The following is a 26,159-nucleotide window of genomic DNA, read 5'->3' on the forward strand; positions in this document are numbered from 1 at the left end:
GTCCTGAGTCTTTCGAGAATGAGTCTTTCCGCTCCATTCAGACTGTCAGTGTTGGCAATCTCATTCACTGTCTATGAAAGTCCACCACTTCATCAATCATTGGTGGAGATCCAAGCAGTTTGACCCCCTACAATCCAGATTGTTAGGATAGGGGATAACAGTCAAACCTGTTTACATGTTGGATGTTCCATTAAGAATCTTTGTGGCAGATTCCACATAGTCATCCTTGCAAGATGTTTTGTCCATCGAAGTGATGGCATCCTAAAGAAAAGTTCATCTCATTACAGTCAATGAGATCTTTTGGACCCCACTGTGCACATCCTTTTGGTTGCTAGCCATGTGATTAGAAAGTACTGAACTACCTAGACTTTACCAATTGGACCCAAGGCTCAATATGCTGGAATCTTTTGACACCAAACATTTTGGCAAGTAGCATACTACGGTCTTATGATTTTATGTAACCGTTCTGTAGGGAGAGTCAAAAGTCCTGGGCAATTACAGATCTGAATCCCCTAGTAAGTAACGAGGAGGCCTAACTTTTAGGCTTTTCGTGAACATGGCGACCATATTGGATCAAGTGCAAGTTCTTTATCAATGGGACGGCAATCACATTGAGGAGAATTTATTAAGACTAGCACTTAACTAAACTTCCCACCTTAGATATGGACACAATTTCTGCTATAGTCTCTGCTGCTTTAGTAAGTACCTGCGCCACTCCCCAACACGCCCAAAGTGTGTGGGTGGAAAAGCAGGGAAACTGGCAGTAATGGGGAGATTTTCTTGGCATAAGGCAGCACTGAGATCATCTTGGATTCTGAGTCTTGTCCCTATTGTGGCCAGAGTTTTTTTAGCTGCATGAACTGGTTGGGGGAAAGAGGCTTTAGAAGAAGGTAGGTTATCTAGCAACTTGAGACTGACACAGATTTGCTACATAACTGTTATAACATTCCTGGTAATGTGCAGTGATGGCAGTTACACATCATTTCTATGGAAATAGAGCAGAACACTCTGTTACATCATCACTTGGAGCAGAACATAAGAGGGAGGAGGAGTTACTGAGAAATAAAGGACCATGGGACTTGTAGTTTCCAGTGGCGGCCATCTTGGTAATAACCCCGCCTACCTTAGAAAGCCAATAACATTTTGAAGCTCCACTTGCTGACCAACAACATTGAGTTTCACTATATTCATTTATTTATAGCACTGTGAGTTTATATATCAGATGTTTATATTCCTGGAATACGCCTTTAATTCCAGTGTTCCATCGATTGCTGAAGTCGAGTTCTACACATTTCATCCAGTTTACGTAGACAATTTTCTTCTTCATGATTTTGCCCTGACATGCTGGATATCAACTACTTCAACTTTTACCAATTACTTTTGCTTCAAAGTTGCCCCCTACATCATATTTATTAACTATACTGACCTACTGTAATTTCTCACAATCACAAAACCCAGACATGACATTACATGATTTCCCTAAAGATCCCTATCATCAGACAATACATGATTTGTTAACAAATAAGCAAATTTCTACAGTGTAAGTGCAACGCGCTCAGAACTCTGGTTCATATTGTGATTATTATAATTAATGCTTCATCATGGAGATGACAGAGCATTTTTGTGTATTATACAGAAATATGTATATTTATACATTATTAATAGAGATGAGCGAACATGCTCGTCCGAGCTTGATGCTCGGTCGAGCATTAGGGTACTCGAAACTGCTCGTTGCTCGGACGAATACTTTGCCCGCTCGAGAAAATGGCAGCTCCCGCCGTTTTGCTTTTTGGCGGCCAGAAACAGAGCCAATCACAAGCCAGGAGACTCTGCACTCCACCCAGCATGACGTGGTACCCTTACACGTCGATAGCAGTGGTTGGCTGGCCAGATCAGGTGACCCTGGGATAGACTAGCCGCTGGCCGCGCTGCTCGGATCATTCTGTCTCTGGATGCCGCTAGGGAGAGAGCTGCTGCTGGTCAGGGAAAGCGTTAGGGTGTTCTATTAGCTTACTGTTAGGCAGGAGTGATTCTCAAAGAACCCAACAGCCCTTCTTAGGGCTACAATAACGTTCTACTTTTTTTATTTTAATTTGCATCTTTTACCATTTTGTGAGGAATTAGCAGGGGGACTTGCTACCGTTGTGTTTAGCTCTTAGTGGCACACATATCCATAGCAAAGGCTGAAGTGGCAAAATTCAGTAGGGGTTGGATTTCTATTAGGCAATAACTCAGTGTCATCTCATCTGGCATAGTAGTGTGCTTCCTTTGATACTTGGCTAGAAAATAGCCATAGGAGAATACAAATAGCTTCTTGAAGCCTACAGTAGCGTTCTATATATTTGATTTCTGGTTGATCTGCTGGTGGCTGTAGTTTCTGCAGTGCATGTACTTGCCAATTCTGAGCAATTTGTAGTGAGACTTGCGACCGCTGTGTTCTGCGCTTAGTGGCGCACATATCCATAGCAAAGGCTGAAGTGGCAAAATTCAGTAGGGGTTGGATTTCTATTAGGCAATAACTCAGTGTCATCTCATCTGGCATAGTAGTGTGCTTCCTTTGATACTTGGCTAGAAAATAGCCATAGGAGAATACAAATAGCTTCTTGAAGCCTACAGTAGCGTTCTATATATTTGATTTCTGGTTGATCTGCTGGTGGCTGTAGTTTCTGCAGTGCATGTACTTGCCAATTCTGAGCAATTTGTAGTGAGACTTGCGACCGCTGTGTTCTGCGCTTAGTGGCGCACATATCCATAGCAAAGGCTGAAGTGGGAAAATTCAGTAGGGGTTGGATTTCTATTAGGCAATAACTCAGTGTCATCTCATCTGGCATAGTAGTGTGCTTCCTTTGATACTTGGCTAGAAAATAGCCATAGGAGAATACAAATAGCTTCTTGAAGCCTACAGTAGCGTTCTATATATTTGATTTCTGGTTGATCTGCTGGTGGCTGTAGTTTCTGCAGTGCATGTACTTGCCAATTCTGAGCAATTTGTAGTGAGACTTGCGACCGCTGTGTTCTGCGCTTAGTGGCGCACATATCCATAGCAAAGGCTGAAGTGGCAAAATTCAGTAGGGGTTGGATTTCTATTAGGCAATAACTCAGTGTCATCTCATCTGGCATAGTAGTGTGCTTCCTTTGATACTTGGCTAGAAAATAGCCATAGCAATAGGATAGGATTGTTTGGTTCTAAAAACTCAAAAAAAAACAAAAAACACAAAAAAAAACAAAAAACACAAAAAAACACACAAAAAAAAAAAAAAAAAGTAAAAAAAAAAAAAAAGTTATAACTCTCATTTTAAAAATGTTTAACCCCAGGGCTAGGGGTAGAGGACGAGGGCGGGGACGTGGGCGTCCAACTACTGCAGGGGTCAGAGGCCGTGGTCCTGGGCGGGGTGAGACACCACCTGCTGATGAGGGAGCAGGGGAACGCCGCAGAGCTACACTCCCTAGGTTCATGTCTGAAGTTACTGGGACTCGTGGTAGAGCACTGTTGAGGCCAGAACAGTGCGAACAGGTGATGTCGTGGATTGCTGACAATGCTTCGAGCAATTTGTCCACCACCAGTCAGTCTTCCACGCAGTCCACCCATGTCACCGAAATCCCCACTCCTCCAGCTCCTGCACCTCAGCCTCCTCCCCCCCAGTCTGCCCCCTCCCAGGAAAATTTGCCATTTGAACCGGCATACTCTGAGGAACTGTTTTCTGGACCCTTCCCACAGTCACAAACCACTTGTCCGGTTGCTGCTGAGCAATTTTCCGATGCCCAGGTTTTCCACCAGTCACAGTCTGTGGGTGATGATGACCTTCTTGACGTAGTGGAAGTGTGTAAAGAGGTGTCCGACGATGAGGAGACACGGTTGTCAGACAGTGGGGAAGTTGTTGTCAGGGCAGGAAGTCCGAGGGGGGAGCAGACTGAGGGATCGGAGGATGATGAGGTGACAGACCCAAGCTGGGTTGAGAGGCCGGGTGAACACAGTGCTTCTGAGACGGAGGAGAGTCCTCGACCTGAACAGGTTGGAAGAGGCAGTGGTGGGGCCAGACGGAGAGGCAGGGCCAGAGCTGGTGCATCAGCGCCACTGTCAACTAGTGAAGCTCCCGTGGTGAGGGCTCTTGCGGCGAGGGCTAGATCTTCAGAAGTGTGGAGGTTCTTTAAGGAAACACCGGATGACCGACGGACTGTGGTGTGCAACATTTGCCAAACCAGGCTCAGCAGGGGTTCCACCACTACTAGCTTAACTACCACCAGTATGCGCAGGCATATGAATGCTAAGCACCCCACTCAGTGGCAACAAGCCCGTTCACCTCCGGCCGTGCACACCACTGCTCCTTCCCCTGTGTCAGCTGCTAGTCAGCCCCCTGCCCAGGACCCTGGCCCAAAAACCCCATCGTCGCCTCCACGATCCTCCACAGCATCCACCAGCGTTCAGCTCTCCATACCCCAGACGCTGGAGCGGAAACGCAAATATAGTGCAACCCACCCGCACGCCCAAGCCCTTAATGTGCACATCTCCAGATTGCTTAGCCTGGAGATGCTGCCCTATAGGCTAGTAGAGACCGAGGCCTTTCGCAACCTCATGGCGGCGGCCGCCCCTCGGTATTCGGTCCCCAGCCGCCACTACTTTTCCCGATGTGCCGTCCCAGCCCTGCACCAGCACGTGTCAGACAACATCATCCGTGCCCTGACCAACGCCGTTTCTGACAAGGTCCACCTGACCACGGACACGTGGACGAGTGCTGCCGGGCAGGGCCACTATATATCGCTGACGGCACATTGGGTTAACTTGGTGGAGGCTGGGACCGAGACTGACCCTGGGGCTGCTCATATACTGCCGACGCCGAGGATTGCGGGGCCTACCTCGGTCCAGGTGTTTCAGGCCTACTATGCCTCCTCCTCCTCCCACCCCTCCTCCACCTCCTCCTCCGAACTACCATCCGTGGGCACGGCGCCATCAGTCGGTAGCTCTAGGCACAGCAGCAGTGCCGTCGCTAAGCGACAGCAGGCGGTGCTCAAACTGCTGAGCCTAGGCGACAAAAGGCACACCGCCCAAGAGCTATTACAGGGCATCACGGCGCAGACTGATCTGTGGCTGGCACCGCTGAACCTCAAGCCGGGAATGGTTGTGTGTGACAACGGCCGTAACCTGGTGGCGGCTCTGCAACTCGGCAGACTGACACATGTGCCATGCCTGGCCCATGTGTTAAATCTGATAGTGCAGCGTTTCCTCAAGACATACCCCAATCTGTCTGATTTGCTCACGAAGGTGCGCCGCATCTGTGCGCATTTCAGGAAGTCCAGCCCAGATGCTGCCACTCTCAGGGCAGCGCAGCGCCGCCTCCAACTGCCCGCTCACCGACTGTTGTGCGACGTGCCCACGAGGTGGAATTCAACACTGACCATGTTATCCAGAGTTTACCAGCAGCGCAGAGCGATTGTAGACTGCCAGATGTCAACTTCCACCAGAACTGGTAGTCAGGTCAGTCAGCTTCCTCAAGTCTACAATGAGGAGTGGACGTGGATGTCTGATATCTGTCAGGTGCTGAGTAACTTTGAGGAGTCAACACAGATGGTCAGTGGCGATGCCGCCATCATCAGCCTCACCATCCCGCTGCTTGGCCTGTTGAAAAACTCTCTGGTCAGCATGAAGTCGGAAGCTTTGCGCTCGTCACAAGAGACGGGGGAAGAATATTCCCTTGTTGATAGCCAAAGCACCCTGAGGTCTGTTTCTCAGCGCATATCGGAGGAGGTGGAGGTGGAGGAGGATGAGGAGGAAGAGGAGGAGAATGTTGGCGAGACACAAGAGGGGACCATTGTTGAGTCCTTCACTGTTCAGCGTGTATGGGCAGAAGAAGAGGAGTTGGAGGAGTTGGAGGAGGAGGAAATGGACAGTCAGGCCAGTGAGGGGAGTGAATTCTTACGCGTTGGTACTCTGGCGCATATGGCAGATTTCATGCTAGGCTGCCTATCCCGTGACCCTCGCGTTCAAAGAATTTATTCCAGCACCGATTACTGGGTGTTCACTCTCCTGGACCCACGGTACAAGCAAAATCTTGCCACTCTCATCCCTGCAGAGGAAAGGAGTGTGAGAATGCATGAATACCAGCAGGCCCTGGTGCACAAGCTGAAACAGTATTTCCCTTCTGACAGCGCTAGCGGCAGAGTGCGTAGTTCTGCGGGACAAGTAGCGAGGGAGAGTAGGCGAGCAGGCAGCTTGTCCAGCACTGGCAAGGGTACGCTTTACAAGGCTTTTGCCAGCTTTATGTCACCCCAGCAAGACACTGTCACCTGTCCCCAGTCTCGGCAGAGTAGGGCTGATCTTTACAGAAAGATGGTGAGGGAGTACGTAGCTGACCATACCATCGTCCTAAATGATCACACAGCTCCCTACAACTACTGGGTTTCAAAGCTGGACATGTGGCACGAACTGGCGCTGTACGCCTTGGAGGTTCTTGCCTGCCCTGCCGCTAGCGTCTTGTCCGAGCGGGTTTTCAGTGCAGCTGGTGGCATCATCACCGATAAGCGTACACGCCTGTCGACTGACAGCGCTGACAGGCTGACGCTTATTAAAATGAATAAAGGCTGGATTTCTCAGAATTTCCAATCTCCACCAGGTGAAGGAAGCTCAACCTGAATAATTGATCCACTCCTCCTCCTCCTCCTCATTTTCCTCCTTCTCCTCCTCTTTGTACAGTAAAGCAGAGGAAAATGGCTATTTTTTGACAGGGCCCACTGGCTCTTGCTATACTTCATGCATTTAATTTTTCTGGAGGGCCACCTACCCGGTCCTCTGTTTGAAACAATTTTTGTGAGTGCCACATACAGGCACTCAATCTATTCCATTTTTCTGGAGGGCCACCTACCCGGTCCTCTGGTTTGAACAATTTTTGGGACTGCCACATACAGGCACTCAATCTATTCCATTTTACTGGAGGGCCACCTACCTGCTCCTCTGGTTTGAAGAATTTTTGGGACTGCCACATACAGGCACTCAATCTATTCCATTTTACTGGAGGGCCACCTACCTGCTCCTCTGGTTTGAAACATTTTTGGGACTGCCACATACAGGCACTCAATCTATTCCATTTTACTGCAGGGCCACCTACCTGCTCCTCTGGTTTGAAGAATTTTTGGGACTGCCACATACAGGCACTCAATCTATTCCATTTTACTGGAGGGCCACCTACCTGCTCCTCTGGTTTGAAGAATTTTTGGGACTGCCACATACAGGCACTCAATCTATTCCATTTTACTGCAGGGCCACCTACCTGCTCCTCTGGTTTGAACAATTTTTGGGACTGCCACATACAGGCACTCAATCTATTCCATTTTACTGGAGGGCCACCTACCTGCTCCTCTGGTTTGAAACATTTTTGGGACTGCCACATACAGGCACTCAATCTATCCCATTTTACTGGAGGGCCACCTACCTGCTCCTCTGGTTTGAAACATTTTTGGGACTGCCACATACAGGCACTCAATCTATTCCATTTTACTGCAGGGCCACCTACCTGCTCCTCTGGTTTGAACAATTTTTGGGACTGCCACATACAGGCACTCAATCTATTCCATTTTACTGGAGGGCCACCTACCTGCTCCTCTGGTTTGAACAATTTTTGGGACTGCCACATACAGGCACTCAATCTATCCCATTTTACTGGAGGGCCACCTACCTGCTCCTCTGGTTTGAAAAATGTTTGGGACTGCCACATACAGGCACTATCCAAATTAAATTGTCTCCATAGCAGCCTCCACACGTTGTCTCCATTGCTACCTCCAAAAGTCGTCCATATAGCTGCCTCCATACATCGTCCCTTTATCAAACGAGGTGTGTCAGGCAGAAATTTGGGTTGTTTTCATGGATTCCACATCAAAGTTGTTAACTTTGTCGCCACCCTGCTGTGTAATCCACAAAATATACTTGCAAACTTTTACCATTTAGGGATATTATTTCAGCGCTTCTTGCGCATCTGTTTACATTCCCCTCACCCGCCATATCCTAAACTTATAAGAACGCTACTACACTTGATCTTATACAAAAGTGCTGTTTGGGGAGTAGCCTAGAGACAGGGGCTTGGATTTGCGAAAGCTCGCCTGGCAGCGGAGCGCCAGCTCCATGCGCATCATGCGCTTCTTGCGCATCTGTTTACATTCCCCTCACCCGGCATATCCTAAACTTATAAGAACGCTACTACACTTGATCTTATACAAAAGTGCTGTTTGGGGAGTAGCCTAGAGACAGGGGCTTGGATTTGCGAAAGCTCGCCTGGCAGCGGAGCGCCAGCTCCATGCGCATCATGCGCTTCTTGCGCATCTGTTTACATTCCCCTCACCCGGCATATCCTAAACTTATAAGAACGCTACTACACTTGATCTTATACAAAAGTGCTGTTTGGGGAGTAGCCTAGAGACAGGGGCTTGGATTGGCGAAAGCTCGCCTGGCAGCGGAGCGCCTGCTCCATGCGCATCATGCGCTTCTTGCGTATCTGTTTACATTCCCCTCACCCGGCATATCCTAAACTTATAAGAACGCTACTACACTTGATCTTATACAAAAGTGCTGTTTGGGGAGTAGCCTAGAGACAGGGTCTTGGATTGGCGAAAGCTCGCCTGGCAGCGGAGCGCCAGCTCCATGCGCATCATGCGCTTCTTGCGTATCTGTTTACATTCCCCTCACCCGGCATATCCTAAACTTATAAGAACGCTACTACACTTGATCTTATACAAAAGTGCTGTTTGGGGAGTAGCCTAGAGACAGGGGCTTGGATTGGCGAAAGCTCGCCTGGCAGCGGAGCGCCAGCTCCATGCCAAGATCCAACTAACATAGTTTTAACTGCAGCACCTTTAATCTACTACTAGTTCACTGCCTCCATACATGGTCCCCTTATCAAACGAGCTGTGTCAGGCAGAATTTTGGGTTGTTTTCATGGCTTCCATGTTAACTTTGTCGCCACCCTGCTGTGTAATCCACAAAATATACTGGCAAACTTTTATCATGTACCGATATTATTTGAGCACTTCTTGCTCACCTCCTTTGGTTCCTCTCTGCCACCCATTGGTTTGAAGCCTGAGTCCATTTAGGGTATGTCGCCATGACACTCTCTAGCCTGCTGCCGCTGCCTCTGCATGCCGTCCCCTATAGTGTCAGGGTCAATTATTGCATGTTTTAGATGCTATCTAGCTTCATTCTGTCACTCTGTCATGGCCATGCTGTTGCCCATAATTTTGGCATAATGGTGCGTTTAAGCAGCCTCAGAGGCATCCATGCATGCTGCCCCTGCTGTTTCCTGTCCATTTCCGTGGTGTTTCCATCCTTTTCTGAGGTTCCCAGGTGTTTGGCCAAGCTTCCCTGTGCAGAGCCTTGGTCCCCTTGAAAAATGCTCGAGTCTCCCATTGACTTCAATGGGGTTCGTTATTCGAGACGAGCACTCGAGCATCGGGAAAAGTTCGTCTCGAATAACGAGTACCCGAGCATTTTAGTGTTCGCTCATCTCTAATTATTAACAAAGAAATACTTTTATTTGACGTCTAAGGAAGCAACAAAACTACTAAATTGAATGTCCATTTACCCCATTTACATAAAGAAAGAGTCATTTTGTTAATACAAAGGGGCTCATTTACTAAGGGCTCCGAGGCCGCACTTTCGTCGGTGGACATCGGGCGCACAACCTTAGAGAATCGCTGGAAGACCCGAATCCTCATCGGAGAATGCGCTGCTGGATCGCGACAGGACCAGGTAAGTAAATGACCCCCATTGTATTACATTTTATAATACTCCAGAGCTGCATTCATAATTCTGCATGATTCAGAGCCCAAATGTCTTAACAAGCCTTGCTGGTTCAATTTCTGAAGAAGCTACTACAGTATAAGTCAAGCCTGGCATGCCCAAATCCTGCTCCTACAGTTTGAACGTAGGATACAGAGTTAGCTCCGGTACATCTTGCAAGCCAAAGGGATAGGAGCTGTGCTTGCTGAGCTTGACGTTTCCGTCAGCCTACCCAACGCTAAGTATTTAAATTACTTGACAATAAACAAATCCCACTTGAAAGCGAGCTAAGATGTAGTTACCCAACCTGGCCACTACATTAAGACAGGCGTACATCAATTGTGCAGGGTGGTGAGTTAGCAATGTGATGTGAGTTAGGGATTAATGAATTGGCACACCGCCAAAAATGGTCTCACCTAACGCCCCACTCATCACGGTGAAACAGAACTCCATATAAGGGCTTTTTGCTGCTCTAAATTTGCACCCTAAAACTGCACCAAAAAAATCTGTTGGAAAACTAGAAGTGCAGGAAAAGTGTTGGATTCCCAAAATGATGCGCCCAAAATTAAAAGTTATGATTTTCGGAAAGGACCAATATTGTGGCACCAACACTTCATAAAAAAAGGCGCCACAGGCGCAGCAAGGGGTAGATAAAGCTCTGTCTGAAAGTCGATAATAACTGCCCCTCTAGGAGTGGAGCTGTGCTTTGGTCTACGTTCACAGTGAATACTCCAGAGGCAAATGTTGGAGAGGTTGTCAATGTAGAATGCAATTTAAAGGAACACTCCAGTCAAATCTAATTCATTGAATAATGCCGTACTCATTTTCATTGTATTTCTAGAACCTGGAAGAGTCCTGCTCCTCCCTTCAGGCCCTGCACAAGGTATAATTCAATAAATCAGCTGTGACAAAAGTCTTCTTTTAAGGTACAGATATTAGTTTGAAGGCAAGGTCCAGCTATTACAAAAGTAACTGATGCAGATGTTTTCTGTAACACTACATAGAAGCAATAGCCGCTTTACTCTTATTACCGTATTTTTCGGCCTATAAGGTGCACCAAAAAATCCTTTAATTTTCTCAGAAATCAAAGGTGCGCCTTATAGGCCAGTGCGCCTTATATATGAACTTATACAGAAATGTACTACAGACAAAATGTACTGTACATTTACCAGTGTTTAATAGCTCCATCCCCAGAAATTTCATGCACCTTCCCACACAGTATACATGGTCCCTAGCTCCTAAAGTGCCCTGGCACCACAACTAACATTGTGCCCATCCTGCCCTCCCCTAGCACGGAGAGACCGGAGCCGCCATAGTGCTGACCACTAGGCAATCATCATCATCATCAGTAAACAATCCCCCATACCTGACAGCCCTGTAACAGGGGAAAGAGAAGGAGCCACAGGGAACCCCACAGGAATAACACCCTGGCTGAGGAGGGAAGGAGAAGGGGCAGAGGGAGACCGCTTAACCCCTGCTGCATCACCCTGCATTAACCCCCAGCAGCCCATACCTCTAAGATCGGAGCTCTCTGACACGCTGAAGACAAGTTTCCCGGGAAGTGTAGCTGGCTTGAACTGTGCACAGGTCTGCCACCTGCTGGTCATTTTAGGTACTGCATTTGATCCTGCGCCTTATACTCCAGTGCGCCTTATATATGAACCTAGATGTCTTAGCAGGCATTTATTAGAGGTGCGCCTTATACTCCAGTGCGCCTTATAGGCCGAAAAATACGGTACATCTTGTATTGCTTCCTGACTATGACTTCTGTGTCTCTAGTGTCGTAAACTTTCCGTGAATAGCTTTGTTTCCTTACTATGATGTTTTCTACCATCCAGGGTCAGCTCCAGGTTTCAGTAGGCCCCTGGGTGAGAGAGCCTCTATGGGCCCCATTGCAGTGAACTATCAAGGCAGCATCAAAAATTTAGGAACTAAAACAGTTCCCTAAAATACTCCCTAGTTTATCATCCAAAACAGCCCTATCATGGTTATTTTATATAATTCCCCTCACCCCCTATGGATTCTTTAGATACAGCCCCCCTCTCCCCTATAAATTCCTTATGTACCACTACCAACTCATGCGGGCCCCTCAAGCAGCTCTGGGCCCACGACACTTCCCTGGGTATGCCCAGTGCTAGCGCCGGCCCTGCTACTATCTGTCTTGTTATATGATTTTGTACTTGCTGTTTGCCCTGGTTTTATTATATTCCTGGATTTCTGTGATTTTCTTTGTTACCTGCTTGTCTTTCATGGGTTTGATCTGTTCTTGGATCTCTGTGACCTGCCTCGTCATGAGTCTTCTCTCTTCTGATTTTCTCTGTATGATATTCTGTATCTTCTTACTAGTCCTTTGCTCACGCTCTTGTCATGTTCTTTGTTTGTGCCCTCTACACCATGTACTGGCATTCCCTGTCCCACTTGGTTTCGCTGTCAACAATTTGAGACTATTGTCCGAAAGATTAAAGGGGCTGCCCCAAATTAGGGATAGGGGATAACAATTTGATCCGGAAAGGTTCTGACTACTATCATCCAACCAATTACTAGAAATGGACCCATAGCCATTCAGAGATGCCATTCTCATTAATGGGGAGAGCCCTTTAAGGTCAGATGGTCTCCTGCAGGGAAGTCCAGAACCCCATATGGGGGTGATATACATGGTTTGAACATCTACTGAAGGAAGCCATTAGATAAGGAACTGTTCCTATCCAACCATCACTGAATTGATAAATGAGTACCTACTCTGCTCTTTAGTATGACCACATAAGGAAATCCTTTATGCCAAATTCCCCAAAACATTACATTTTCGCCACCTTTGAAAATATATATTTTTGTGTCAAAAAAAACATATTTCTGAAGAACGTGAATTGAATAAATAGGTTAATAGAGAACTAATGGTTTGTGCAATGGAAATGTCATCTCCCGAGGGTTGGCATTTATCAAGTAAACTAATAAGATTTGTAGTATAATAAACATGATTGACTGCAGGTGCCGCTAGTAATTGCCCAGGAAGATGCCTTATAATCTTATGAGTAACCCGCTTCTCTGTTGGAACAGTCACTGCTGAGAATGGAGGATGATTGGTGATAGACCAGCCTTTGGCGAGAGGACCTTTATAATGAAATAGAACATATATGAGTTTAAAATAGTTAAAGGACATCTATCACCAGTATGAAGGATTGTAAACCAAGCACACTTCCATGCAGGTGTGTGCCCCTTCTAGCAGGATCTGCTCTTCTTTTAGCTTCTTATGCCTCGACTTTTAGAAAAAAGGCTTTTAAAGGACACCTGTCATCAGGTCTGTGTCACTATTTCTGTCACTACTACCTGTTAGAGCAGCTCACAGGGATCCCATCCCCGCCTTTATCTAGGTAATTCATACATTAATCATAGTAAAATAATCTTTTCTTTATTATGTAAATGAGGCTGGTCACATGGTCAGAGGCAGTGATGTCACCCCTGTTGCCCCTCCCCTCTTCTCTCCCTGCTCATGTCTGTGTGTAATGTATAGTAAAGCATTGCTAGTGTGTGTGCTGCATCTGCTGACATGCTGCATCCTCCTATACACAGAGACACAGACATCAGCTACACAAGTAACTGACATGTTCTGCTATAACATGGCTGCCTGGAGCTGTTGTATCTTTCACATACACACACAGCACATGCACACACAGGCTGCAGGAGGCGTGGCCACCAGCAAGCACATGGAGCAGCCATTACATGGAGCAGCTGTCAGTCAGGCACTGGGGGTGTGGCTGTACCTCCCACTCATGAATAAGCTGGACAGCTTGAATATGCTAATGACTCATTGGACATTTCACAGCTCATTTGCATACAGCTTTAGGACCTCATTGCTTGGGTTTACAGGCATGTAGAGGGACAATGAAGGGATAGAGGCAATGCTCTCTAATGGAAGTTTATGAAAATATATTTATTTTAGCTGGGTTATTTTGACGGGTTCTCTTTAAAATTATGCAAACAAGCCTAAAGGGGCTCCAGACTCCAATGGATCCTGGAGCACCCAAGGCTCATTTGCATTTGAATTTCTCTAATGTATTTGTAAAATTCTACTGCCAGCATTGACCCCCTTTCCCACTAGTGTTGGACTGGCATACCAGAGAAGAAGAGGATTCCCCGGTGGACCCAATCTCTTACCTAATACTTGATGCCAGATTTATGGTAGAAAACTAACTAATTTAGAGGCTTGTCAGGTTTTATTTTTCTGGGGAATGTTGAAGAGTGAACCCCCAGAATTTTATTTTATTCCCTAGGCAAACCTAGTCCAAAGCTGTGCATTACTCGTGCACTGACCTGTTACAGTTGTAACAAAGTGGCATCCCTAACATTTTTATTCCCCACTTTTATGTTAGTTATAAGTCACATCTATATGTTCTACATGTTCTTATATGTTGCATTATTTCACAACTTTTTGGCTCGGTCAGGTCACTGGATGACTCACACACTGCATGTGTCAGCCATTAGCCAGTCTATCATGTGACTATGAGTCAGGCCATGGACTGGACTTGGCTGAAAACCTTCTCAATATAACAAGTGAGACATGACTTCAAAGAGTATCTAAACCTGATGAAGCATTTATTTATCAATTTCAGAACTAAGTAGAGCAGAGAATAATTGTAAACGTTTAAATATATTTCATTAAAGGGAACCTGTCATCAGAAATTGACCTAATAATCCACTACCAGTATGTTGCCAAGCAGCTGAACACCTTCCAAATCGTGTTTCTTTCATGACCCAGTGTGGTGGCATCATCCAGAAAATCTACTTTGAAGTGAGCTGTAAATTGGTTGTATAAAGTCAAGGAGGAGGAGATTTTAAGACTGAAGTAAAGCTCTCTCTTCCTCAGAATGCCCCTACACTGTAATTGATAGTCCAACATCCAAAGACATCACTAACCAGATCTCCTAAAGTCCAATAAACAAAGTTAATCACAGTGGAAAGGGCATTCAGAGTTCTCCGCCTTGACTTCAGTGTTAAACTCTCCACCTCCTTGACTTTATACAACCAATTTACATCTTAAAGTTGTTTTTCTGGATGATGCCACCACACTGGACCATGAAAGAAAAAACACTTGAAGGTATTACACTACCTGAAAGTATACTTGTAGTGGTTTAATAGGGAAGCTCCTTATGACAGGTTCCCTTTAAGAAAAACAGCTTCTCTTTATCTGCTTCATTCTCTTGTACTGAGCAGTGTATGACAAAAAGCCTTCTGAGGTATGTACACTTGAATCAGATAAGAAGTCTACTGATTAACTTTTTCCATGAATAGACTTTTAGGACTAACACTTTTTTATGGATCTCTTTATCTTTCAGCTGACAGTGGATGGAAAGCTTATTTGGACAAAATCTACCATCAAAATCCATCATGATAAACCAGGAACATTACTCATAGATCCAGGCACCATAACTGTGGTAATCTCCTTTTATTTATCAATGGCCTCCTTCTTTCTAAAATCAACATTGAAAATTATGCTAATAAGCCTAAGAGGCTCTGGTGAGTGTTTCCAGAGGCAATGAGCAGAGCAGCTCTCCCCACCCCCTGCATTACCTGCTGCTACTAGTGTTCACAGGCAGACAGAGGTAGGAGAGAGCAAGGGGAGGGTGAGACATGTTCTGCTCAGTGTAACAGCCTGTGAAAAGATATCACTGAGGACCTCTGGGAAACAGCCACCAGAGCCCCTTAGGCTCAATAGTATAATTTTAAAAGTTGATTTTAGAAAGAAGGAGGCCATGGATGACAAATATAACAAGATTACCACTATGATTAAGTGTCCATGGGTTATCATAATGCATTTTGATGGTAGATTTCCTTGAAATAAGGAAGAAACGCAAAGAAAAAGAAGGATGAAGAAACAGATTTCTATTATAAAGTATATAACAACGTTTACTATTATCATCTGCACTATTCATTTATTCAATTTTGTCAAAGGTTTTGTTACACTTTAACAATTTATGGGTATAAAGGGTTAAAAGAACATTTGAAGCGCCTCTTTATGCAATTCCATCCACGCTGGAGGTGACATATAGGGACACATTTACTTACCTGTGCGGTCGCGTTCCCCGGAAGTGTATTGTCCAACGATAATGCACTGTGCCGCGATTCACTACGATCGTGCGTCCGATATCCTGCATGTGTCGACAGAGTTCACCTTCTTCTTCCTGGTGCATGTAGGTGCTTGATCTTGCGACACAATTTGAAAGTTAAATCCCGCACTCAGTCCGAATGAGTCCGACTGCCCGCCCCCCGATTTGTGTCGCATGAAAGCCAGCGCAGCCGTGCCACAATCCAAATCGCGTGCGACACAACCCCCAGTTAAATAACTGTCACAGCAGCGCAAATCCCAAAAACGTGCATCCGCGGACCCTTAGTAAATAAGCCCCATGATGTCCGTTGTAGTCTGATTTTGCAATGCAAAGAATCATTTATCCTATGAACTTAGACCAAGTTTTAGGTGCGTATCTGTGGAACTTTTAAATGTATATAAATAAAGTATGATGATAAGTGCAATTCCCACGAGTGTTTAATTTTATTTTTTCACAAAATATTTTTCTTTTTGACATCTTTAATTTTCCAAACATATTTTCCAGAGTTAATAAGGAATGGTATGAGGACAGGCTCTCTATCTGTGCCGTGAGAAGGTAAGTAACGTGCCTCATTTGCCACTTATTTTGGATCTATTTTTAGATACATGGGTGATACGGTGACATCAGGTTTGTAGACGCGTTGCCTGGGATTATACCCAGGATTCCGCTCCTCCCTCTAGTGGCCGCTTTGATTTTCACATTCGGATTCTTTATGTATCAGGCGCCAAGTGCTCGCTAATGATCTCCTGTGCTGCACACAAAGCTTCCTACTCCATTGTAGCACTAAAGGCCACACCTACCGTCTAGCAAGCTTCACACGCTGTTTGTGAGGCTCTCAGCAGGATTCTGCCTTTGAGGATTGGACTGCAGCTAGAAAGTTAAAGGCCCCGGGCAGCAGCTGGTCCGTCAGCTTTCACTGTGTCACAAGCAAAAAAGAAACAGGGGGGGAAAAAAAGTCAACTGAAAAGGCGGCAGAATGCTTCCTTTGTTGTGGTCTACGTTGCCTGCAGTTTATTATTCACATCAAAACGGCCTTTGTCTTCGGAGAAGTCTACTCCTTCAATTTGCACTTGTCATTTTTATGAGTCAGGGGGGGAAAGAAAAGAAAAAACATCTTCGCATGATAAATAACGGGAGAGACAGAATAATAAGCTGATCTTGTGCCATTATTCGAAAATTATTATTTGAAGTTATTCACTCTGAAATTTAAAAAAATAAATAAATAAAAGTTGAACAATTAGTACATTTAATTGATACAATTACATCATAATTAAAAATCTACTCTTATATCAAGAGTGTTAAGTGTAAGTTTTTTAATCTTAAAGGACATGTTTAAATGCTGTCCCTAATCCCGAGTCTGAGGTTCCCCTTGATCCTAATAAATTCAGTAGCAGGTCAAACATGTCTAAGGGCACAGTAATGTCCTGAGCCATCTCCGGCAGTCCCATACAGAAGCGGTAGGGTACTTACTTAACCTGCCGCTCCATTCGTTAAGAGGAATAGAGCCCCCAATCCTGTGATCAGCGCTCAGACCTCCACCTGTTATAGAGCAGCATGTTATATATCAATGATATTATACAGCTGGAGAACCTGAGCAGATTGTACATGGTGGGGGTCATTTACTAAGGGCCCGATTTGCGGTTTCCCGACGTGTTACACGAATATTTCCGATTTGCGCCGATTTTTGCTGAATTGCCCCGGGATTTTGGCGCACACGATCGGATTGTGGCGCATCGGCGCTGGCATGCACGCGACGGAAATCGCGCGGGGGGGGGGGGCGTGGCCGAACAAAAACCCGACGGATTCGGAAAAACCGCCGCATTTAAAAAAAAAAAGTGTCGCTGGGCACGTGCTTACCTTCACCCAGCAATGGATCATGGACTCCGGCGGACCTCGGTGGACTTCAGCGCAGTCCACCTGGTGGACGTCGGAGGAACTGCCTTAGTGAATCGCCGGAAGAACCAAATCCACCGCAGAGAACGCGCCGCTGGATCGTGAATGGACCGGGTAAGTAAATCTGCCCCAGTGTCTTATCTGCAGGCAGCATGTTATAGAGCAGGAGGAGCTGAGCAGATTGTACATAGTGTCCTATCTGTGGGCAGCTTGTTACAAAGACGGATGAGCTGAGCAGATTATGCATACAGTCCTGTCTTGAGGCAGGATTATTATAGAGCAGCAGTAGCTGAGCAGATTGTATATAGTGTCCTATCTTCAGGCAGCAGGTTATAAGAGCTGCAGGAGCTGAGCAGATTAGCCATATTGTCCTATTGGCAGGCAGCATATCATAGAGCAGGATGTAATGAGCAGATTGAATTATTGTTTTATTACACGATTTTTCATATAACTTGTGAGTAGCCTAATCATAAATATTCGGTAGTCCGCAAGTCACTATGATCCTGCTTACAGCTACATCACTTATGATACTTTAGTAGCTCAGACTAATCACTGGACGGGTCTCTTAGGCGTTATCTTAATTCTAAGAAAACTCTACAGATTTCAGCATCTATATTAAATTTAATCTGTATTAAATTGCCAAAGAGGGAAAGTCAATGCTCAGATAACAGCTCCATTGACTTCTTCATTCATGTTGCAGGTTATCACGAAGTGTCCTATTAGTCGTTGTCATGAGCCAATCCACATCTCCTCTAAAGTGCGGCCAAGCCTTATCAATGGCAGTGACAGGCTTTCAGCAGCCCGGCCATTTTACACACTGAATAAGTTGAGCACAGAGGAAAGTGAAGGCAGCGTGTTGTTCATCGGAGATGGTTCGCTGCCAAGCTACACACAGCTGAGGTCAGCAGAATCCAACCTCCTCTGGACCAGCAGATGTCACACATAATAGCATGTGAGTGTGCGGCGCACAGCCATGTCTGCTCCGCCGAGCCCAGGGATACTGCCCGGTCACATACATAGATATAGATAGATTAGGGATAGGAGCAAATAGAAGATCAGGATGCTTTTGTCTTAGGAAAATTAATTCAAGTTGGGAAAGTAAAAACTTTTTTTTTCACAGAACCTCAAATAATACATTTTGGATAAAATGCATTTTCAAATATTTAGTTAAAAAAACATTACCTGAATATCAAATATATGCAACTCATATTCAGTTGTGGACATTCTTGCAGACAATTCTTTAAAGGGTTTATCCAGGTTTTAAAAATTACTGAGGGCAGTGCTGGGGCGGGCTATTTAAACATAATAAACATGTACTCACCTCGTCCGGCGCTGCCGATGTCCCGCGCCGCGGCCGGTCTTCTCTGTGCGCCGGTTTCATAACAAGGGCGCACACGGAGCTTCCAGACGACCAGAAGCTCCCATCTGACACCATCTCCCAGTGCTTACAACGCTAAGAGATAGGGACGGATGGGAGGACCCGGCCACATCACGGACTGGAAGCTCCCTGTGCGCGGCTTCCGTGCCCCTGTAAACAAACAGCGGCCCCGGAGGAGGTAAGTGGATGTTAATTATTTTTAAATAGCCCTCCCCAGCCTGGCCCTCACTAGTTTTTAAAACCCGGATAACCCCTTTAACCATAGGGAAGGAGTCTACCATCTATAATTTTGTATTTTGTGTCTTAAACATGTCAGTCATTGTGAATTTTATTTAGAGAATATTTAGTGGCTTTTTTTGGGAAATAAACTTTCGATTTCTGCTACAGAATAAAACCCAATACATTTTAAAAAAAGGGAACTGATATTCAGTTTAAGAAATTCTTGCAGACAATCTACAATTTTCTCTTAAACAAGTACCTTATATACTCGAGTATAAGCCTAGTTTTTCAGCACAAAATTTGTGCTCAAAAATCCTAACTCGGCTTATACTCGAGTCAACTAAAACATGAAGACAAAACTCACCTTTCTGACGTCACCCGTAGGTCCTCTTCTGTCTGAGACAGTCGAGGACCTACAGGGGACATTGGAAAGATGAGTACAGTGTTATTTTTTTTCCTACTACAGGGGCTGGGCAGGCTGTATGCTACAGGGGCTGGGCAGGCTGTATGCTACAGGGGCTGGGCAGGCTGTATGCTACAGGGGCTTGCAGACTATATACTGGGAGGCTGTAACCAATGCATTTCCCACCCTCGGCTTATACTCGAGTCAATAGGTTTTCCCAGTTTTTTGCGTTGAAATTAGGGATCTCAGCTTATACTCGGGTCGGCTTATACTCGAGTATATACGGTAAGTCATTGTGAATTTTATTTAATTATGGCTATATGCACACTGCCGTATGGGGGGCGTGTATATGGTATACGTATAAACACTGTACATATGCCCCCCATAGAGAGCAATGGGCGCACGGCGCTGTAAGGGCGCAGTACAGTGCAGCACACACGTACGGCACCGTACAGTTCTGTAGCCGGGAGAAAGCTGGGACATGTCCTATCTTTCCCCGGAATACGCTGCCGGAAAATCACTACGGAGAGGGGCGCCAACGTGTGCCCAGTGCGCTACGGCACACATCGTGTGAATGTAGCCTATAGAATATTTAGTGGCTTTTTTTGGGAAATAAGCTTTCGATTTCTACTACAAAATATAAAACCCAGAAATAAAACTTAAATTAAAAAAAAGGGAACTGATATTCAGTTTTAGAAATTCTTGCTGAAAATTCTTTAAACATGGGGATGGAGTCTACAATGTACAATTTTGTAATGTCTTAAAAAAAATAATTCATTGGGGGACATGTATCTTTATTTCTGCTAGTTTAATTGTCTAATTTTTGGTGACATTCCTTGTTTTTGAGACTTTTGCTGTCGTTTTTCAAGTACCGTATATACTCGAGTATAAGCCGAGGCCCCAAATTTTACCACAAAACCTGGTAAAACCTATATTTTTTTACTCGAGTATAAGCTGAGTTTGGGGTTTCAGCAGGTTTATACTCGTGTATATATTGTACATATATTTGTCTGCACCTTGCGTGTTGCCTTATGTATCTTTATTCTCCAGATGTTCTGTATGACTTTACACTTGTTTCACTTTTTTTCCTTTTTTTGGTCCAGGGCAGGGGCAGAGGAAGGATTTTTTTTCGTGGACCCAGTTTTAACATGTAAATTGGGATTATTTTACATGCCTTAAACATTTAAAATTTTAACATATAAACCTGCTGGGGATTGAAAGTTTGTACTGTTTTCTTTTTAAATTTAATTTAATTCACATTTTAATGAAATTTATTGGTTGCTTCTAAGGGTGAGGTCACATGTGGTGTTAACGCATGCGTTTTTTAATGCATCACAACATTTGAGAAATGCAGAATCGCCCTATTACATTGCTGTCAACTTGGTGTCTTCCAAACGCATGACATTAACACAATGTTAACACATATATTAACACCGTGTTAACACATGCATGCATTATTTCCATGTTAACATGGGTGTTAACAGATGCATTTTGGCGCCATGTTGACAGCAATGTTAATCTCCTGTAAATCTCCTCTTCTCAGCTGTTGTCATGCTTTGGAAAATGCATGTGTTAACACCACGTGTGACCGCAGCCTCATATGTCGTCATCTCCCTACGGATGTGACTGGAGTACTTAAAAATGCCGGACACGGCCTCAAATCCAAAATTTACAGTAGTGTCCATTTCTGTATATAACCCCCTCACATGACATTAGCAACAAAAAGTCTCAAATAAAAGCCAAAAGTTGCGCCTGCCGGGACAGGAGAACATGTGTCACAAGAAAAAAAGACATGATCATACAAAAGGCGCAAAAAAGAGCCGCCAAATGTCTCAAACATACACCAAAGGAAAAAAAACTAAGATACATGTCCACCATTGTGAATTTTATTTAATTATAGAATATTGGGGCAGATTTACTTACCCGGCCCATTCGCGATCCAGCGGCGCGTTCTCTGCTCTGGATTCGGGTCCGGTCGGGATTTATGAAGGTAGTTCCTCCGCCGTCCACCAGGTGGCGCTGCTGCGCTGAAAATCATCTGAACGCGCCGGAATGCACCACCTCGGACCAGGTGAAGGTAAGCGCTTCCCAAGCGACACTTTTTCGGTTTTTAAATGCGGCGGTTTTTCCGAATACGTCTGGTTTTCGTTCGACCACGCCCCCGATTTCCGTCGCGCGCATGCCGGCGCCGATGCGCCACAATCCGATCGCGTGCGCCACAATCCTGGGGCAATTCAGGTACAATCGGCGCAAATCGGAAATATTCGGGTGACACTTCGGGAAAACGCGAATCGGGCCCTTAGTAAATGACCCCCATTGAGTATATTTTTTTGGTAAAAAAAATTTTGTAACGTCTTAAAAAAGTGAATTTTATTTCATTATAGAATAATTAGTGGCTTCTTTGGGAAGTAAACTTTTGATTTCTGCTACAGAATAAAACCCAGAAATAAAACTTAAATTAAAAAAAAAGGAACTGATATTCAGTTGTAGAAATTCTTGCAGACAATTCTTTAACCACAGTAAAGGAGTCTATAATGTACATTTTTTAATGTCTTAAACAAGTAACTAATTGTGAATTTTGTTTAATTACAGAATATTTAGTGGCTTTAAAAAAAAAAAAATTACATGTCTTAAAAAAGTCATTACCATACGAGGCCCCTAATTTTACCATAAAAAACTGGGAAAACCTATTGATTTGAGTATAAGTCGAGGGTTGGAAATGCATAGGTCACAGCCCCTGCCCCAGTATATAGCCTGCCAGCCCACAGGAGTATATAGCCAGCCAGCCCACTGGAGAATATAGCCAGTCCCCTGTACTATATAGCCAGCCCCTGCCCCAGTGTACATAGCCAGCCAGCCCCTACCCCAGTGTATATAGCCTTCCAGGCCCTGCCCCAGTGTATATAGCCTTCCAGCCCCTGCCCCAGTGTATATAGCCAGCCAGCCCCTGCCCCAGTGTATATAGCCAGCCAGCCCCTGCCCCAGTGTACATAGCCAGCCAGCCCCTGCCCCAGTGTATATAGCCGTCCAGGCCCTGCCCCAGTGTATATAGCCTGCCAGCCCCTGCCCCGGTGCATATAGCCAGCCAGCTCCTGCCCCGGTGTATATAGCCAGCCAGCTCCTGCCCCGGTGTATATAGCCAGACAGCCCCTGCCCCAGTGTATATAGCCAGACAGCCCCTACCCCAGTGTATATAGCCTTCCAGGCCCTGCCCCAGTGTATATAGCCTTCCAGGCCCTGCCCCAGTGTATAAAGCCTGCCAGCCCCTGCCCCAGTGTATATAGCCAGACAGCCCCTGCCCCAGTGTATATAGCCTTCCAGCCCCTGCCCCAGTGTATATAGCCAGACAGCCCCTACCCCAGTGTATATAGCCTTCCAGGCCCTGCCCCAGTGTATATAGCCTTCCAGGCCCTGCCCCAGTGTATAAAGCCTGCCAGCCCCTGCCCCAGTGTATATAGCCAGACAGCCCCTGCCCCAGTGTATATAGCCTTCCAGCCCCTGCCCCAGTGTATATAGCCAGACAGCCCCTGCCCCAGTGTATATAGCCAGACAGCCCCTGCCCCAGTGTATATAGCCTTCCAGGCCCTGCCCCAGTGTATATAGCCAGCCTGCCCCGGTGTATATAGCCAGCCAGCCCCTGCCCCGGTGTATATAGCCTGCCAGCCCCTGCCCCTGTGTATATAGCCAGCCAGCCCCTGCCCCTGTGTATATAGCCAGCCAGCCCCTGCCCCAGTGTATATAGCCAGACAGCCCCTGCCCCAGTGTATATAGCCTTCCAGCCCCTGCCCCTGTGTATATAGCCAGCCAGCCCCTGCCCCAGTGTATATAGCCTGCCAGCCCCTGTCCCAGTGTATATAGCCTGCCAGCCCCTGCCCCAGTGTATATAGCCTGCCAGCCCCTGCCCCAGTGTATATAGCCTGCCAGCCCCTGCCCCAGTGTATATAGCCAGACAGCCCCTGCCCCAGTGTATATAGCCTGCCAGCCCCTGCCCCAGTGTATATAGCCTGCCAGCCCCTGCCCCGGTGTATATAGCCAGACAGCCCCTGCCCCAGTGTATATAGCCTGCCAGCCCCTGCCCCAGTGTATATAACCTTCCAGCCCCTGCCCCAGTGTATATAGCCAGACAGCCCCTGCCCCAGTGTATATAACCTTCCAGCCCCTGCCCCAGTGTATATAGCCAGACAGCCCCTGCCCCAGTGTATATAGCAAGACAGCCCCTGCCCCAGTGTATATAGCCAGACAGCCCCTGCCCCAGTGTATATAGCCAGACAGCTCCTGCCCCAGTGTATATAACCTTCCAGCCCCTGCCCCAGTGTATATAGCCAGACAGCCCCTGCCCCAGTGTATATAGCCTTCCATCTCCTGCTCCAGTGTATATAGCCAGACAGCCCCTGCCCCAGTGTATATAGCCTGCCAGCCCCTGCCCCAGTGTATATAGCCTGCCAGCCCCTGCCCCAGTGTATATAGCCTGCCAGCCCCTGCCCCAGTGTATATAGCCTGCCAGCCCCTGCCCCAGTGTATATAGCCTGCCAGCCCCTGCCCCAGTGTATATAGCCAGACAGCCCCTGCCCCAGTGTATATAGCCAGCCAGCCCCTGCCCCAGTGTATATAGCCTGCCAGCCCCTGCCCCAGTGTATATAGCCTGCCAGCCCCTGCCCCTGTGTATATAGCCAGCCAGCCCCTGCCCCAGTGTATATAGCCTGCCAGCCCCTGCCCCAGTGTATATAGCCTGCCAGCCCCTGCCCCAGTGTATATAGCCTGCCAGCCCCTGCCCCAGTGTATATAGCCTGTCAGCCCCTGCCCCAGTGTATATAGCCAGACAGCCCCTGCCCCAGTGTATATAGCCTGCCAGCCCCTGCCCCAGTGTATATAGCCTGCCAGCCCCTGCCGCAGTGTATATAGCCTGCCCTAGTATATAGCCTGGCAGCCCCTGCCCCAGTGTATATAGCCTGCCAGCCCCTGCCCCGGTGTATATAGCCAGACAGCCCCTGCCCCAGTGTATATAGCCTGCCAGCCCCTGCCCCAGTGTATATAGCCTGCCAGCCCCTGCCCCAGTGTATATAACCTTCCAGCCCCTGCCCCAGTGTATATAGCCAGACAGCCCCTGCCCCAGTGTATATAACCTTCCAGCCCCTGCCCCAGTGTATATAGCCAGACAGCCCCTGCCCCAGTGTATATAGCCAGAAAGCCCCTGCCCCAGTGTATATAGCCAGACAGCCCCTGCCCCAGTGTATATAGCCAGACAGCTCCTGCCCCAGTGTATATAACCTTCCAGCCCCTGCCCCAGTGTATATAGCCAGACAGCCCCTGCCCTAGTGTATATAGCCTTCCATCCCCTGCTCCAGTGTATATAGCCAGACAGCCCCTGCCCCAGTGTATATAGCCTGCCAGCCCCTGCCCCAGTGTATATAGCCTGCCAGCCCCTGCCCCAGTGTATATAGCCTGCCAGCCCCTGCCCCAGTGTATATAGCCTGCCAGCCCCTGCCCCAGTGTATATAGCCTGCCAGACCCTGCCCCAGTGTATATAGCCTGCCAGACCCTGCCCCAGTGTATATAGCCAGACAGCCCCTGCCCCAGTGTATATAGCCTGCCAGCCCCTGCCCCAGTGTATATAGCCTGCCAGTCCCTGGCCCAGTATGCAGCAGCCCTCTCCCCGTCTCGTCATGCAGCCAGTTGATAAAAAAAAACAAAAAAAACGTCACCTTTCTGGTGCCCCCCGCAGGTCTTCAGTGCGATCTGTCCGTCAGCAGCAGGTTCATGCAGCACACAGTTGTGACGTCAGCCACCACCGCTGACATCAGTGTCAGTGATTTTTTTTTTTTTGACTTGAGTATAAGCTGACTTTGAGATTTTCAGCACATTTTGATGATTAAAAATGATGATGAAAAATTCGGCTAATACTCACGTATATATGGTATCATAATTGTGAATTTTATTTAATTACAGAATAATTTGTGTCTTTTTTTGGAAATAAACTTCTAGTTCTGGGTTTTATTCTGTAGATGAAATCAAAACTTAAATAATAAAAGGATTTGGCAATCACCTGACACTGTCAGATACAGGTTTGGCTGTTCGCAGAATCCGGACATGCTTGAATTAACTACAACAGGAATGTGCCCTCTCTGACCTTGTTTAGATCTTGTTTTTTCGATGAATATTCAGTGTTATTTATAGCATATAAAACCTTTGTATATTAGGCCCGACAGACCTCGGTATACAACCCCCTCCGAAATTCTCTCCTTTGCCTATTTGCTGTAGAAAGTTACCTGACCAGTTCACAAACTGCCTGACAAGACGATGTTGGCGGACCGGCCAGGAGAAACAGATGTACTAATTTACATACAGCGTACACCTACTGTTGCTTATCGAGCAGAAGACTTGTTACCCCTCTTAACATATGGGCAC

General features: G+C 46.5%; 1 long non-coding RNA gene across 3 annotated transcripts in view; it reads left to right on the top strand.

Annotated features, from left to right (window-relative positions):
• LOC140121135 (uncharacterized) overlaps window positions 1–26,159 on the top strand; it is a 135,544-nt gene that overhangs the window by 53,830 nt on the left and 55,555 nt on the right. Inside the window, exons 6-7 of one of the 3 annotated variants that reach the window (XR_011854035.1) lie at window positions 10,602–10,686; window positions 16,366–16,416. The exons of the other annotated variants lie outside the window; for them this stretch is intronic. This is a non-coding gene — a long non-coding RNA (uncharacterized lncRNA). Of the gene's footprint in view, window positions 1–10,601; window positions 10,687–16,365; window positions 16,417–26,159 lie in introns of those variants that run through there. 3 annotated transcript variants of the gene reach the window in all.

Source organism: Engystomops pustulosus, chromosome 3 (genome assembly GCF_040894005.1).
Source record: "Engystomops pustulosus chromosome 3, aEngPut4.maternal, whole genome shotgun sequence".
NCBI classification, from domain to species: Eukaryota; Metazoa; Chordata; class Amphibia; order Anura; family Leptodactylidae; genus Engystomops; species Engystomops pustulosus.